This window comes from Heterocephalus glaber, unplaced genomic scaffold (genome assembly GCF_053883595.1).
Source record: "Heterocephalus glaber isolate CG9 unplaced genomic scaffold, H.glaber_assembly_v1.0 deba00001859, whole genome shotgun sequence".
Classification (NCBI taxonomy): Eukaryota; Metazoa; Chordata; class Mammalia; order Rodentia; family Bathyergidae; genus Heterocephalus; species Heterocephalus glaber.
Window position 1 is genome coordinate 888,939 of NW_028258500.1, and position 17,905 is coordinate 906,843.

The following is a 17,905-nucleotide window of genomic DNA, read 5'->3' on the forward strand; positions in this document are numbered from 1 at the left end:
GGACACTGTAAATATTGAATAGTTTCTCTAGTGTGAGAAACTGAAATTGCAAGTAAAGTATAAAAGTTATAATAGATAATGTGAAATAGGAAGAAAAGTGACAAAAGGTAAGGGGAAGTGGGAGGGGTAGGGGAAAGGAGAGAAGGGAATGGGATTAATATGAGAAAATGGAAAAAAGGAAACAAAGTCTTTGTAAATAATGAAGGATTGAGGGGTTTAAGGGAAGGCAGTGGAATAGGGAAAAAATAAGAACCAATAGACATTATGTAAAGGTGCAAATTTCCAACGATGAATGTCATTATATTGTATACCTAAAATGTACCCAAAAATTAATTTTTAAAAACACTATGAAATGCTTCTTGGGTAACTTTGGTCATTGCAATTGCCACATGTATATGCATTTTCAATTTCTTTTCCAAGGACTTGCATTGTAGTGGGTTTTTTGTGATATACCATGCCTTCTAGGGTCCCATACACAAGGATAACACCATCTGTTGAAAAGCCATCATACTATTTTTTCTTTTCCTGAAGTAGATTCTCATTATGGTGTCTAGGCTGGTCTCAAATTTATATGCCTATTCACTGTGGCTGTATTTCTTGTACAGCGGCAGAGGGAGCAGATGCAATAGAGGCCACATGATCTTCAAAACTAAACTATTTACTTTCTGGTGCTATACATATAAAATTTTGTGACCATTCTAAATTAATTATTACCAGCTTACTGATGGGTTTTCTCACTGCTGACATTTGTAGAAAGGCAGTCCATCTTTATCTGAATCATTCATTAGTATGTTCTGAACTCTCAATCCTGTGCCATTTCCCTTGTCCTCAGCATGGACCTCACATTGTGTGTGAATGATGCAGTTGGGGAATAATCAATGTCCAGGTTAAACTGAATGAAAATGAATGATATTATTTTTCTCTATGTTCATCTTGATTTTAACCTCCCCAAAAAGCAGTATATCTGCTTGTTGTGAAGAAAAAGTGTACAGTATTATGACTGACACATTGAAAAGGTCTCGTTAAGAACAAACCAATTTATCCATTCCAATTATCGATGGTTTCTGAGAGGGCAAGCCAACTGGCCAAGCCAAATTTTAGAAAGAAAGCATCATTTGGCAAATTACCAAATGCTAAATAACAATAAATTGCATTAAACACAAAGTCATCTATTCTCACATGGCATCTAAGAAATTCCAGACACCTGAAAAGGAAACCACATAAAATTGATACGAGCTCAGGCTCAACGAACAAAACCCACAGTGCAAAGCCTAGAAAATTGGGAGGAGGTAAAGCCATATTGTAACAAATGTCCACAATATTCTTAATATTATGGAACATATAACCAGGTTGATTGGTTTTATTTGGACTACTTCTATTTCTAGGTATTAATGTGTCCCTAGAGATGTATGCATCTTTGTAAAATATTTCAAGCACAATAGAATATGTAAATGAAAATCTACTGTTTTTTTGCTTAAATTCTTTTATTGGTACATTTTAGGTATACAATTCATTTACACCTATCATTGGGTGTTTGTACCTGTACATGATGTATCTTGGTTCTTATTTTTTCCCCATTCCCTGTGCTCCCTTCCCTATTTACAATGACTTTGTTTCCATTTTTACCTTTTCTCATAATTTTTCCTTTCCCTTCTTTCCTTTCCACTTCCCCTCCCACCACCCCTACAAATTTGGACCTTTTCTTTCTAATTCAAATTATCAATTATTCATTTTAATCATCTTAATCCTTATTTACACTTTCAGTTTCTCACACTAGAGAAACTGTTTGGTATTTACACATGTGTGCCCTATTTATTCCACTTAACTATATCATCAAAATGTGCATCTATTTAGCTATAAATGTCTCTGATTTCTCATTTCTTTTTTTTGTATTAAATTCTTTTATTGGTACATTGTAGGTATAAAACACAATTACATTTCTCATTGGGAATTGTACCTTTATAAAATGCATCTTGGTTCTTATTTTTTCCCCATTCCTAGCCCTCCCTTCACGCCCTCCACCCTTCACTATTTAAAAAGACTTTATTTGCATTTTTTCCATTTCTCATCATTTTTTCCTTTCCATTCTTTCTTTTCCCCTGCCCCTCCCACTACCCTTCCACCTTTGAACCTTTTCTTCCTATTTTACATTATCGATTATTCATTCTAATAATTGGTACATTTCAGGTATACAATAAAAAGACATTCATCATTAGAAATTTGCACCTTTACATTGTCTCTCTTCGTTCTTCTTTTTCATCCTTGCCCAGCTCTCCCTTCAACTCCTCCATTCCTCCCTATTTACAGAGACTTTGTTCCTATTTTTCCATTTTCTCATATTAATCCCATTCCCTTCTATCCTGTCCTATAGCCCTCCCACTTCCTTCCCCTTAGACCCTTTTCTTCCTATTACACATTACCTATTATACATTTAGTCTTTATTCATGCTTTCAGTTTCTCACACCAGAGAAACTATTCGATATTTACACATGTGTGTCCTATTTATTTCACTTAAGAGTATTGCCTGAATGTGCACCCACTTAGCTATAAATGTCTCAAATTTCTCATTTTTTATGGCTGAGTAGTACTCCATATTATTAAAAAACCACATTTTCTTTATACAGTCTCCAGTTGATGGGCATTTGGGCTGTTTCCAAGTTTTAGCTATTACAAACTGCACTGCTATGAACATGAGTGCACATATATCACTGTGGTACGATTCCTTAATTCTTTGAGGAAGATCCCCAGCAGTGGAATAGCGGGGTCAAATGGGACAGCCAGACCTAGTTTTTTGAGGTATCTCCATACTGATTTCCACAGTACTTGCACCAGTCTGCAGTCTCACCAGCAGTGGAGCAGGGTTGCTCTTTCCCCACAGCCCCGCCAGCATTTGTTATTGGTTGATTTCATGACAGCAGCCATTCTTTCTGGAGTAAAGTGGAATCTCAGCATTGTTTTCATTTGCCTCTCTCGAATGACCACTGATGTTGAACATTTTTTCATGTATTTATTTGCTATTTCTACTTCTTGGTCTGAGAAATGTCTGTTCATTTCAGATGGCCATTTTCGGATTGGGTCTTTAAATTTGGGAGGTCTGATCTTTTTAAGTTCTTTATAGATTCAAGATAGTAGACCTTTGTCTGAGAAAGAGCAGGTGAAGATATTTTCCCACATTGTAGGTTGTCTCTTCACACTGCTGGTGGTTTCTCTTTCTGTGCAGAAGCCTTTTAATAGGAAGAGATCCCACTTGTTGATTGTTTGTGCTGGTTCACGGCCAACTGAGGTTTTGTTCATAAAATCTTTTCCTACACTGATATCTTCAAGGGTTCTACCTAACCTCTGTTCCAACTGGTTCAGAGTTTCTATTTTAATATTTAGATCTTTAATCCATTTTGATTGTAGTTTAGTACATGGTGATAGATAGAGGGCTAGTTTTAATCTTTGGCAAGTTGAAGCCCAATTTCTCCAGCACCATTTATTAAAGAGACTATCTTTCCTCCAGTGAGGGTGTTTGGCTCCTTTGTCGAAGATGAGATGGCTGAGTGTGTCTGGTGTTGTTTCTGCATTTTCTAATCTGTTCCACTGGTCTTCAAGTCTCTTTGCCAGTACCATGCTGATTTTATCACAGTAGCTTTGTAGTATAGTTGCAGGTTGGGGATTGTGATACCCCCTGCCATGTCTCTGTTACCTAGAATTGCTTTTGCTATTCTGGGTCTCTTTTTGTTCCAAACGAATTTTTGGATTGCTTTCTCAAGGTTTGTGAAGTATGCTGCTGTGATCTCAATTGGAATTGCATGAAATCTATATAGCAGTTTTGGAAGTATAGCCATTTTCACTATATTAATCCTCCCAACATAGGAGCAGGGGATGTCTGTCCATTTTCTGATATCATCTTCAATCTCTTTTTCAGAGTGCCGTAGTATTCAGAGAAGAGGTCTTTGATTTGTTTCGTTAGGTTGATTCCTAGGTATTTCAGTTTTTTGGATGGTATTGTGAAAGGAATTATTTGCCCTATTTCTCTCTCAGTGAGTCTGAGGTAGAGATGTAGAGGAAAGCTATTAATTTTGTGTGTTGAAATTGTAAACAGCTACTCTACTGAATTTGGTTATTAAGTCTAGAAGAGTTTTGGTGGAGTTCTTGGGGTCTTCTATATAAAGTATCATGTCATCTGCAAATAATGACAATTTGACTTCTTCATTACCTATCTTTATTCCTTTTATTTCTTTCTCTTGTCTAATTGCCATGGCTGATGTTTCCAGAACTTTATTGAACAAGAGTGGTGATAGTGGACATCCTTGTGTTGTTCCTGATTTTGGTGTGAAAGATTTCAGTTTTTGACCATTTAGTATGATATTGGCTGTTGGTTTTTCATAGATGGCTTCTATCAGTTTGAGGTAGAGATCATCTATTCCAATATTTGGTAAGCTTTTTATCATAAATGCATGTTTAAACAGTAGTGGCAGCAGTTCCTCTCTAAATGTCTTGTAGAATTCAGCACTAAAGCCATCAGGGCCAGGGGTTTTCTTAGTTGATAATTTTTTAATTACATTTTCAATTTGATTGGTTGATATTGGGGTGTTCAGAATTTTTAGGTCTTCTTCGTTCAACTTTGGTAATTCATATATATCTAGGAATCTGACCATTTCTTCTGTGTTTTCCATCTTATTGGCATATAGGTTCTGGAAGTAGGTTTTGATGATCCTCTGGATTTCTGCTGGGTCTGCTGTCATTTCACCCTTTTCATTCCTAATTGCATGGAATTGGGTCATTTCTTTCCTTTTTCTGACAAGGTTGGCTAAAGGTTTGTCAATTTTGTTGATTCTTTCAAAGAACCAACTCTTGGCTTCATTGATTTTTTGTACCATTCTCTTAGTCTCCATTGCATTGATTTCTCCTCTGATCTTTCTAATTTCCTCCCTTGTATGAGCTTTGGAGTTGCCCTGCTCTTCCTTTTCTAGAAGCTTGAGGTTCAGCATCAGATTGTTTAATTGGGTTTGTTCTGTTTTCCTAATATGCATATTCACTGCTATGAAATTCCCTTGTAAGACTGCTTTCATTGTGTCCCATAGATTCCGATATGTTGTATTGTCATTGTCATTTAATTGAAGGAACTGTCTGATTTCTTCTTTAATTTCCTCAGGGGCCCATTGGTTATTCAGAAGTGTCTTGTTCAATTTCCACATGTTTATGAAATTTTTTGAGTTTCTTTTGTATGGATCTCCAATTTCATTGCAGTATGATCTGATAATACACAGGGGATAACTTCAATTCCTTTGCACTTAAACATATTCTATATGTGAGTATGTGGTCTATTTTGGAGAATGACCCATGTGCAGCTGAGAAGAATGTGTATTTTGATTTTGTGGGGTGGAAGACTCTGTAATCATCTGTTAAGTTCATTTGTTCAAGAGTTCGATTAAGTTCTAGTATTCCATTACTTATTTTTAGTCTAGTTGATCTATCTATTTGTGACAGTGGGTGTTGAGGTCCCCCACTACAATTGTATTAGTGCATATATGACTTTTCATGTCCATTAGAATTTGTTTTATATAGTTGGGTGCACTAGTGTTTGGTGCATAGATATTTATGATTGTCAATTCTTCCTCTTGGATTCTTCCCTTTACAAGGATGTAGTGTCCTTCTTCATCTCTCTTAATCAGTGTTGCTTTGAAATCTACTTGATCTTCCAAGAAGATAGCTACTTCTGCTTTTTTTCAGGTTCCTGTCGCATGGAGTATTGTTTTCCACCCTTTAATTTACACTCTATGAGTTTCCTTTTGAATTAAGTGTGTTTCTTGTATGCAGCATATTGTTGGATTTTGCTTCTTGACCCATTCTGCCAGTCTATTTCTTTTGATTGGTGAATTGAGACCATTAACATTGATGGTTATAACTGAAATGTACTGACTTGTCATTGCCATGACTTTTTCTTTTTGTTGGGTTCTCCCCCTTTCCATTTAATTTCTTGTCATGCCAGATGGGTTCATTCTGCTTTGCTTCCTGGGGTTGTGATCCTCAATGTCTGTTCCTAGGATATTGTGTAAAATTCTTTGGAGTGCTGGTATTTAGGAAGTTCCTAAGGTGCTGTTTGTCATGAAAGTACCTTATTTCTCCTTCAATTTTGAAAGATAGTTTTTCTGGGCACATCAATCTGGGTTGGAGGCTGTTTTCTTTTAGGGCTTGGAATATGTCACTCCAAGCTCTTCTTGCCTTGAGGGTTTGTGTTGAGAAGTCTGCTGTGATTCTGATGGGCTTTCCTTTGAATGTGATTTGTTTCTTTTCTCTGACTGCTTGGAGAACTTTGTTCTTCTGTTGTGTTTCTGGAATCTTAACAATTATATGCCTATGTGTAGATTTTTTTTGATGAAGGCTATTTGGAGTCCTATATGCCTCACTTATCTGTATGTCAAGCTCTTTCCTGCTTGGGAAGTTTTCTGCCATTATTTCTGTGAAGAGATTTTTTATGTCATCTGCATTCTCTCCTGTTTCTTCATTGAGCCCAATCAGTCTTATGTTATTCTTTTTTGCATCATCTAGCAGCTGCTGGATTGATTTCTCATGTTCCCTTATAATTTTGAAGCAATTTTTCTTTTCGTGGTCACTAATTGCAATCTTATCTTCTATATCTGAAATTCTGTCCTCACATTGGCTCATTCTGCTGTGTAGACTTTCAATGGAGTTTTTCATGTCCTGGAAATCTATTTGCATCTGTTTTATGGATTCCATTTGTTTCTTATGTTGGGATTCCATCATGTTCCTCAGCTCCTCTCTAGATTTATTAATCATGTCTTGCACTAGGGGCACAATTTCTCCTGTTATCTGAGAAATTATTTCTGATTTCATTTTTTCCAGATCCCCTTTTGTTGCCAGTTCAGTGGGTCCAGGTGGTTGAGTATCAGAGTGTTCCATCTCATTTCCCTTTGAGGTTGCCGTAGGTCATCTGAAAGTCTGGTTTTGAGACTTATTTACGTGTTTTCTCATTTCAACTGTGGCGGGGGCTGTTAGCACCTGCACGAATTACCTCCTCTAAGCTGGGTGAGGTGGGACAGGGGCCAGGAGCAGCAGTAGAAATGGTGACCCAAAAGCCCTTTCCTTTGGGTTGGGAGCAGCAGGAGTGATGGTGGCTGAGAAACACCTTCCTCTGGACAAGGAGCAGTGGGGTGGTGGCTCAGAAGCCCCTCCCTCTGGGCCGGGAGTGGTGGCAGGGTTGGTGGCCTGGAAGCCCCTTCCTCTGGGCCAGGAGCAGCGGGACAGAAAGTGGCCCAAAAGCCCTTTCCTCTGGGCTGGGAGCAGCGGCAGTGATGGTGATCGGGAAGCCCCTTCCTCTGGACCAGGAGCAGTGAGACAACGGCTCAGAAGCCCCTACACTCTGGGCTGGGAACAGTGGGATTCAGTACCTTGGTCTGGTGGTCCAGCGTCCTCTGTGTCTCTGCAGCGTGGAATCAGGTGGCTGCCTGTCTGCAGCAGGGTGATTCAGTGTCTTCCGCATGACTCAGAACCTTGGTGGGGCATGCACAGACCTGCCTGTCTGCAGCGGGGTGATTAGGCGTCTTCAGTGTGACTCAGGACCTCGGCAGGGTGAGCACAGACCTGCCTGTCTGCAGCTGGCTGATCCGGCCTCTGTTCCGCCTGACTGGGGACCTCGGTAGGGTGTGGCTGATTTCTCATTTCTTATGGCTGAGTAGTACTCCATTTTATTTAAAAAAACACATTGTCTTTATCCAGTTTCCACTTGATGGGCACTTGGGCTGTTTCCAAGCTTTAGGTATTACAAATTGTGCCGCTATAAACATGGATGCACATATATCACTGTGGTACGAATCTTTTAATTCTTTGGGGAAGATAACCAGCAGGGGAATAGCTAGGTCAAATGGGACCTGTAGTTTTAGTTCTTTGATGTATCTCCATACTGATTACCACAGTGGTTGCACAAGTCTGCACTCCCACCTACAATGGAGGGTTCCTTTCTCCCCACAGCCCCGCCAGCATTTGTTATTGGTTGCTTTCTTGATAGCAACCATTTTTCTGGGGTGAGGTGGAATCTCAGTGTTGTTTTCATCTGCACCTCTTGAATGATCAGTGATGTTGAACATTTTTTCATGTTTATTTGCTGCTTTTACTTCTTTGTGTGAGAAAAGTCTGTTCATTTCAGATGCCCATTTTTGAATTGGGTCGTTAAATTTGGGGGTCTGAATTTTTTCAGTTCTTTATATATTCTGTATATATTCTATTCTATATATCCTTTGAGGTACAGCTGCTAAATTTTTTTCCCCACATTGTAGGTTGTTTCTTAACTCTGTTGGTGGTTTCTTTTGCAGTGCAGAAGCTTTTTAATAGGATGAGATCCCAGTTTTTGATTCTTTGTGCTAGTTCCCATGCTACTGAGGTTTTGTTCATAAAGTCTTTTCTTATGCTAATGTCTTCAAGAGTTCTACCTAATTTATCTTCCAGCAAGTTTAGTGTTTCTGTTTTAATATTTAGATCTTTAATCCACTTCAAGCTTAGTTTAGTGCATGGTGCTAGATATGGGTCTAGTTTTAGTCTTTGGCAGGCTGAAATCCAGTTTTTCCAACACCATTTATTAAAGAGGCTTTCTTTCCTCTAGTGTGGATGGTTGGCTCCTTTGTAAAAGATGAGGTGGCTGAGTATGTCTGGAGTTGTTTCTGCATCTTCTAATCTATTCCACTGATCCTCAGGTCTGTTTCTTTGCCAATACCATGCTGTCTTTATCACAGTAGCTTTGTAGTATAGGGAATTGTGATACCCCTGCCACGTCTCTGTTGCCTCAAATTGCTTTTGCTATTCTAGGTCTCTTCTTGTTCCAAATGAATTTTTAGATTGTTTTCTCTAATTCTGTGAAATATATTGTTGGGATTTCAATTGGCATTGAATTAAATCTATATAGAAGTTTTGGAAGTATGGTCATTTTCACTATATTGGTTCTTCCTACCCAGGAGTAAGGGATGTCTTTCCATTTTCTTATATCCTCTTTGATCATTGTTTTCAGAGTGCTGTAGTTTTCAATGTAGAGGTCTTTTGCATCCTTTGTTAGACTGATTCCTAGATATTTCATTTTTTGGATGCTATTGTAAAAGGAATTGTTTCCCTAATTTCTCTCTCAGTGAGTCTGTTATTTGTATATAAGGCTATTTTTTAAATGTTGACCTTGTATCCAGCTACCTTAAGAAAATCTACTTTTTTGTTATTCTCTTTTTTCATTGATTCATTGTAAAGAAGAAACACAAAATAAGAACTTGTTTTTAATTTCTCATTAATATAGTCACATGATGAAATATATTATTGTGTGTGATGATATAAAATCAAATATTTGAACTGTTAATTTAGATCTGATGAAGTTTTCAAATGGCTTCTGTCCTTTGTCAACCCTGCTCTCAAACAAGAATATCTCACATTTTTATTTTGCAATAGGGGACATAAAAGAGGATGAAGATAAGATCACCAAGCCTTAGGCCACCTCACATCATCAGGTATTAAGTTGTAGCAGGAAAACAGTCCTCTGCCCGGGATTCGTCTCTCCTCATTTCCCCATATGAAGCCACAGAAGTGGTGGTAACTGACCAGAAGAGTCCAGGAATTGACATCACTGTCCACCCAGCAAAAGGACCCTGAATTGTAATGCAATCCACAATGATAGTCTGGCACTGAGAATTTGTATATAGGAGGTCAGGAATTTGTGTGGTTATCTAAGAATTTAGAAATGCCTACTGTGCTGTACTTTCATGTGTGTGTGTGTATAGTGGGTGCATCTTGCGATGCACAATTCATATACATGTAGTCTTATCCTTTTGTGGAGCTAAGGGTCAAAATTTGGACCTTGCACATGACAGAAAAATGCATTAATATGCATTACTACAGGCCCATCCCAGCCTCTACTTTATGTTAGTACTTACTAAATATAAAAATTATTATTGAGGTATTACATCTTCATAGAAAATTTTGAAACACAATGTGTATTTTTTCAGTATGATCCCTTACAATTGGTAACATAGGGCCGGCCAGTGAATACCCATTTGGTAAATATGTTTTTCTAAAAAGAATATAATTTATATTAAGAGCAATAGAAGTTGACAAATATTAAGGAGATCACCCAAAAAATCCACTTTTCCTCCGTCACCATTATATTTAATTTTATGTCACAATTCATAAATCAGTATCATAGATTTATATTAATAAAATCAATGGTTCACCTTAGAGTTCAAGTTTTGTGTTATACATCATTTAGATTTTGCCAAAAGTAAACTGACTCATAGCCAGCATTACAGTATCACACAGTAGTTTCACTGCCTCATAGAACCATGAGATTTGGAGCTATGTGTCTCCCTCTGTAACCATTGGTCTACAATATTTCCTGTGCTGGGAAATACATGAGTGGTCCTCAGATTTCTCCCTTTTAGAAAATGGTGAGAAATGTCATCATAAAATGTCATCATTAAAAGTATTGATAGTGAAGGAAACTGAGGGTGTGAGTGTAGGAATGGGTCGTCAGAATATGGTCACCCCTGTGATTCACATGGTTAAACAAAGTGAAAAGTAGAGGAAGACTTTAAATTTTGTGATTCAGAAGTCCTCCTTGATTTATTAACATATCCTCAGTTACTAACTTAGAATTCCTGAGTTCAGTATAGATATTTTTCTTCACACAGAAGGGAACACATGCAGCTGTGGGATTTCAGCACATGTGATTGTAAGGCAGACAAGGATGGGCTACCCAGGAAATGTTCTCTGACCATCCTGAACCCTGGGTGTGTGAGGTTGTACTGAGGTATCTTGCATTTGGGAGGGCATGATGATAAAGTATACTTCTCTGATCATGAGCACTTTGAGACCATTTCACCAAATACCTTACACTTAATTCTCTGGTGCAATCCATTTGCATCATCCAAAATAGCTTTACTGAAAATTGATCATTGGTATAGGCTTGGGACCAAATCTGCCCAAGAGGAAGTAGTCCATGGGAATATGCAATTATTGTACTTGGATGAAATCATTATTCGTAGGGGTGGAGAGAATGGTGCTTTACTATATTTTCCAATGTGTATTTGTCATCTGGACACTGGACATCAGATGCAGAGCCCCAGGGTAGATAGAGTTACAGGTTAAAGGGAGAGTCACTGGTGTGTCCACTCGAGGCCACAACATGCATACATGTGCACATAGTTCTTTTCCTGGATGGCACTGCACATTCAAAGTTCAAACAGAGATTTGCAGAAATTTCCAATATGTCTCATTTGATTAATACCAACTTCCTGTCGCAGCTCCCTCTCTTGGTATGTACTTGGAATCACTTCAGTTGCTTTACAAGAATGAAAAGAAGTGTGAACAGGGATGCAGATGTGGTGGCTAGTGGGTTTTTCCTCCTTTATACACATAACTATCTCTCCAGTATCTCTCATTGGAGGCCTAACAAGGACTACTTCTTTTCTCACAGTAAGTGTTTTTCATTCATTCATTTTCTGCTTGAATAGCAGGGTGGAAAATGCCTGGAAACACAGTGGCAGCCACTGGAGAGAGCTCATTGCTAAGAGACTACATTGCATTATCTCTGTAACAGAGTCCAGGGTGTGTCCACATTTCTTTCATTAGGTACAATTCAGGCTGTCCCCACTGAGATCTCACATCTGTTTAATCCCCACTTGCTGGACAGACTTCATGGTGTAGATGCTTGCTTATTCTTTCAAGTGATCTTTAAGTGATTATTTAATGCCAGGGACTGCTACACCCCCTGGAGCACCAGTTCAGCCCTGGTTTAAAAATAAGTAAACTGTGATATTTTTATCCTTCATAACTTGGCTCTTTTTTAGTTAACCTCTGATAACTTGATTCTTTTTCACGTATGTCCTCTGTTTCAAATATTATCAATAAGAATTGTGTAGATAAAGCTGCTGTTAACAAATGGGTGAGAAAAAGTGACCGAAGATCCTAGAAGGTAACTTATGCTCCCATGAGAAAGGAAACTGGAATTAAATGCAGGGATAGTTGTGTCTTTTTTAAGATATGACAACCACAAGGGTGCTATGGACACTGCCCACACTTGAGAGCAGAGATGGCAGGGTTAGGAATCGAGACTTCTGCCTGCTATGTAAGTGACACTACCCATCTCAGATTTCCATTTATGTTCCATCTTATATTTTCATACCATGTTTTGATCTTTTTTATTCCTACACACTTTCTTACATTTATGTAGTTGTTCTATTTCCATATTTTAAAAACTGGGTTTGAGTGCTGTTTTTCCATGTGTTCCATGTACACACTTTGATTCTGTGGTTGCTACAGAGTGATCTTCCTTAGCTGGTTCACATTGGCAGAAGTTTGGATGGTTGAAGCAGGAAAGACAAACATGAATGTCTTAAAAACTTGTAAAGTAAAAAATTGTTCATGTCATTTTTTAAGATGGTCAGCTGAAATTTTTTCTAATTGTGGCATAACTATTGGTGTAGCAATTGCCATAAAGGGATTTTGCATTACAGAAGAGGAATTGGGCTAGATTCTGAATGCTGCATGAAATAGTATGTGTTTAGAGGTAAAGAGCAATTTGGGCCATGTTAGATAAAATTTTACTAACTAAAAATTTGGGCAAATGTCATTCCTTTCTAAACCAATCTAATAGGACTCTAGGTGATGATAAGCTAGTGTGATTAAAAAAAAAACAAACTAGGAACAGTGTAGGATGTAGAACAGTTCAGACATCAAGGGTGATTATTTTTCAATATATATTAGAAATATTCAGAATAAAATTGGGCAATATGTGGAAACCACAGAGGCCCTAAAGTAAAGACCCAGTTGCCCAGGTGAACAAGTGAACAGTATCTGGCAAGGAGAAAAGTTGTGTCAAGACAGAAGGCAAGGTTTTCCCATCTGTACCAGCTGTCCTAGCACCCTATATGGTGTAGTAAAGTGCTTCTCTTCCTGGGGAAGAGGGGAAGCTGCCTGCTCTCCCTCCTGCCCTCTGTTTCCCACATTCACCAGATCAGGGAACCTGCCTGCTTTAGTAGGTGGCTCCCTCCATAAAATTCAAAGACACACTGATGGTCACTGAAAAAATATATACAGATATGCAATTTCAGGAGTACTTAGGGGCCAGCCTGCCTGTCTAACATGAACAGCATCTTAGGGACTCAGGAGAAGCTTTTAATTTCTATTAAAAATGAAAAAATCTTTAGGATAAAATGCTATCATCTTAAATTTTTGTCTTTACATGAATACTGTAGTGGAAAATACAAGTTTGTTAATTTTAATTTAGAATGTGGCCCATATATGCATAAAAGGTAGTCACAATTATTATGATGTAGTCATAATAAAGTTTTATGTATTTGCCCCTTAGTGTAAATACATCTTAAATTGAAGATTAGTCTGTCTCTATTCCACTGTAATTCATCCTCCATATCTATGATAGTTCTTTGACATTTCCCTACATAGTATTGTACCTTGTATTACTAACATACTTTTACTCTCTTCTTATCCAATTTTTAGCCACTTCATGTTTAATTTTTAAGTTGACATTTACTTTTACATTATATAACTTGGAAAGATAGTACATAAATCCTTAACAGATGCCCAAAGTGATATATTGATCTTTGGTCTCTGATTTAAAAAGTGAATTCTTTTTCAGAATATTGTAGTTTTCTTTGTATGCCATGTATAGGAACCTAATAACCTCAGTGAATATAAACATTATATGTCATAAAAATGAGATAACATTAACAATGTCTACAAGAATGAAAATGAGAGAAGGGGATTTGGAAGAGCAGAGAGGGAGGTGGAAGAGATGCAGAAGGGGATGTAAAAAGGGACTGTGTTATATACATATATCTAATCTGCAAGATGTTAACTGCATTTACTGCAAACATATACTATAAAAAATAAAAAACAGAAAATAAATTCTGAAAAATGAAATGACTAGGTACATGGCTACCTAAATCTTGGTGAACTTTTGTGCATATCTTCAAAGATCCTTTGAAATAAAATTATACCTTATGTTTGTATGTTTTACATATATAAATAATTATAATCATGTATATTTAAATAAATGCCTTAAAATTGTATCAATATAATTATAATATTATATATACCTCTTTCATAAAATTACAAGTAAAACTATATATTATGTGATATATTCATCAAATAAACAATGGAGTAGCATTCATTCATATAGAACAAGAATGAGTCATTTGTAAGAAAAAAGATGCCACTTGAGTTCATAATTCTTACTAAATCAAATCACTCACAGAAGGCTAAGTATCATGTGTTTTTCTTTTATGATAAACCTATAATATAAGTGACTTGATGAGCAAAAGAAAAGACAGGAATCCTGAACACAGACTTTGTGGAGAAAGGAAGAGGAAATGAAGACGGGGCAGGTTTGGAGGCAGGGGAGGGTTAGGGCAATCATAAATGGTCACTGTGATGTGCATATGTAACAGCTCCCCAGGGTGAATGTAATTATTAGGTATTGTACCCATGTCCTGATACAATTAATAGAATGTCCCTGTCTCACCTGAAGTGCCAAAACATAATGAACTGCAAAATACATGTATAAACTAAAATAAACTTGGAAAAACTAATTGAATAAAAATTCATGATTAGGAATAGTGAGAAAATTGCACACTGAGTTTTTAAAAGCATACGATTTCAAATTATCATATGTTATATTAATTGTGCTCTTCTATTTTATATCATCTCAAAAACATGTGGCGTTTGTGTCTTCATGTTGTGGCAAATGTCTGTAACCCCACCTGCTTGGGATCCTGAGGCAGCAGGACTGAGAGTTGAGCTGAGTTTGGACAAATTGAGAGCCTGTCTCAAAATAAAAATCAAATTGCTGGGTGTGTAGTTCAATCTGCTGGGCTCCATCTCCTCTATTCCATACAAAAGAAAATATAGACAATCGCTAGTGAAAATGATAACTTTACAGTTTCAAACAAAACATGGAATCAGTGTATTAGCAGAATATTTCCAAAGAAAATCAACCAGTCCAATTTATGGGATACATAGAAACCTATGCTTCACAGCTGAAGGATCCATATTATGGCCGGATGATGTTGCTCTAGGTTAAACCACTTGGCTGAGCACTTGGCAGGCTCTGAGTAAAATCCCCAGGCCTGCAAAAAGAAGGTAGGGATTCATTCACTCTTCAGTCACAGAGAGACCATTCATGGGAGTGAACTTGAGCTAGGCTCTTTGTCAAGTCTGATAACGTGAGAAAAATTTAGAAATTACAAGGACAAACTGTTGCATTCTTGCCGAAATAGCAAAGATGTGGCAAAAAGTAATTATCTCTGAACATGAAGTGACTTACGCACCAGAGTTTAGTAAATGTGAAAAGAATAGGGGTTCTGTGGAATAAGCACAGCTACCAGTGCCAAAGTTTATTCTGAAATTTCTTTCATTTCAGTGTATTTGTGTCTTTTAAAATTTTTATTAGTATATGTTTGTGATGCATTACAATCCCGTCCACTTTGGGGAATTGACAAATACACATATCCCATCTTGATCACTTTTACTGCATTTTCCCCTTCACCCTCAACTCTTTCCCTTTCTCTAGATCCCTTTCCCATCTCCAGTCTACCTCTTTGTTTCCTACTCTCTCTCTTTATTTTGGTCTTTATATTACTTATGTTTTGGGTTTCTCATATAAGAAAGACCATGTGATAATTAGCATTCTGTGCCTGATTTACTTCACTTAGCTTCATGGACTCAAGATGCCTTTACTTTCATTAAAATGACTCAAGGTTAATATTATTTATGATTACTACTCCATTGTGTATATATAGCATATATTTTTCCTATTCATTTGTGCACTGGGATAGGGGCCACTCCTATAATTTAGTTATTGTGAATTGTGCTGCTATAAACAGGAATATGTATATATTACTGTAATATGATTAATTTAACCATTTAAGGAAGACACTTAGGAGCCATATAGCTGTAGCAAATGGATTTTACACTTTTAGTTTCTTGAGAGGTTTTCTTACTGGTTTTCACAGTAGTTATACTCCAGTACATGCTAGATTGTTGCAGTCTGTGTGGAAAGGTTCCCTTTTCCCCACAATCTCACCAGCTTTCATTTCTTCTTTTTGTTTTTGCTCTTTTGAACTTATGATGCCAGCCTTTCTTACTGGAATAAGATTAAATTGCAGTGCTGTTTTGATTTGCATTTCAGAAATTGTCAAGCAGAAATATTTTATGTAAAAGTACACTTAAAATGTCTATTCACTTTAGGTTTTCATTTTTGTTTTGTTCTTTAGTTTTAGGAGGTTGTAATATTCTTGTATTTTTATATATTCTAGAAATTAGTCTTCTGTCCAAGGAGTAGCTGCAATTTTTTTTGAGAACTATGCCCTCACTGTGTTGTTTCCTTTGCTGTATAGAAAATTCTTCTTTTTTTGCTAGTACTTTTTTGCTGTACAAAATGGTCACACCATCACAACTGTTGATTCTTGGAATTATTTCTTGTGCAATTGGGAGTCTGTTCACAAAGTCTTTGCCTGTGCCTGTATCTTGCAGGGGTTTACGTACTTTACGTTTTAGCAGTTTCAGTGTTTCTCTTTGTATATCTAAGTCTTTGATCTATTTTTATTTGATTTAACTCAGGGTGAGAGATATGGGTTTAGAACCATTCTTCTGCAATGGATAACCACTTTTACAAACACACTTTGGTAAAGAAGATATTTTTCTCCAGTGTTTGGTTTTTTATTCCCCTATGTCAAAGACCAGATGGCTAGAGCTTCATGGGGCTGTTTCTGCCTTTTATTGTAACCCATTGGTCAGCATGTCTAGTTTTGTTCCAGGACCATACAGTTTGAATTACTCTAGCTTTCATTTTGGGGTTTTTGGGGGGTTTTTTTGGTACAGGGAATTGAACTCGGGTCCTTCCACTTGCAAGGCAGGCGATGTACTCTAGCTTTGAAATCAGGGACATGTATCATCTGCTTTGCTTTGTTTTTCATTCAGGTTTAGCTTAGCTATGCTGGCTCTCTTCTGGTTCCACATAAATTTTAGGATAGATTTTCCTATTTCTGTAACTAATGCTTTGGTATTTTGGTTAAATTATGGAAAATCAACAGATTACTTTTGGTGACAGAGCCATGTTGACAATATTGATTCTGCTTTTCCTGAAGTAGGTTAAGTCTTTGCATTTTCTAATCTCTGTTTTAATCTTCAGTTTTCAGAGTACTATAGTTTTGTTGAAGAGATTTTCACTTTGTTGGTTAGGATAATTCTTGGGTAATTAATGTTTTTGAAGCTGCTGTGAATGAAATTGTTTTCCTGATTTCATTCTCAATCTGTAACTAATTGTCATAGAGGAACACTATTGTTTTTGTCAATTTTATTTTTATTTTCAATTAGTTCATGTTTGCTATACATGAAGTTTACATTCAACCTAGGGAGTGTGGGAGGTAGATGTACATAACACATCTTGATTCCCCTTCTCTCCCAGCCACTTCTCTCCCTCCTTCTCTAAATGCTCCACCTCCATTTTCATTATTATTATATTCTGTTCAAATTTATGACAACAAATGTTTCCATTCATTGTAGTTGTTTAGTACAAGTATCTGACATATGTGAAATCTTTTTACTTTCTCTTCTCCTCTAACCCTCCACTCGCCCTCTCTCAACTGGACTCCTCTTCATTTCCAAAAGATCTATGTTCCATTTTCCTTCTATTACTCCATTGTTTTGCTTTTTATATGTACTTTGTCTTTCTGAAATCATAACTACCATACAGTATTTCAGCTCTTGTGCCTGTTTTATTTTACTTAAGATTATGTTTTCCGGATATACCTATTTTCCTAAAAACATCTTTAGTTCAACCTTTTTATTGTAGTGTAGTATTCCATTACATAGAGATATCACATTCTCTTTATCCTTTCATCCATTGATAGAC

The 17,905-nt window shown here is 37.0% G+C and overlaps 1 pseudogene; it reads left to right on the forward strand.

Annotated features, from left to right (window-relative positions):
• The first annotated feature begins 10,495 nt into the window (after positions 1 to 10,495).
• The window catches only part of LOC110345683 (vomeronasal type-2 receptor 116-like), a 75,829-nt pseudogene continuing 68,419 nt past the window's right edge, over positions 10,496 to 17,905 (forward strand).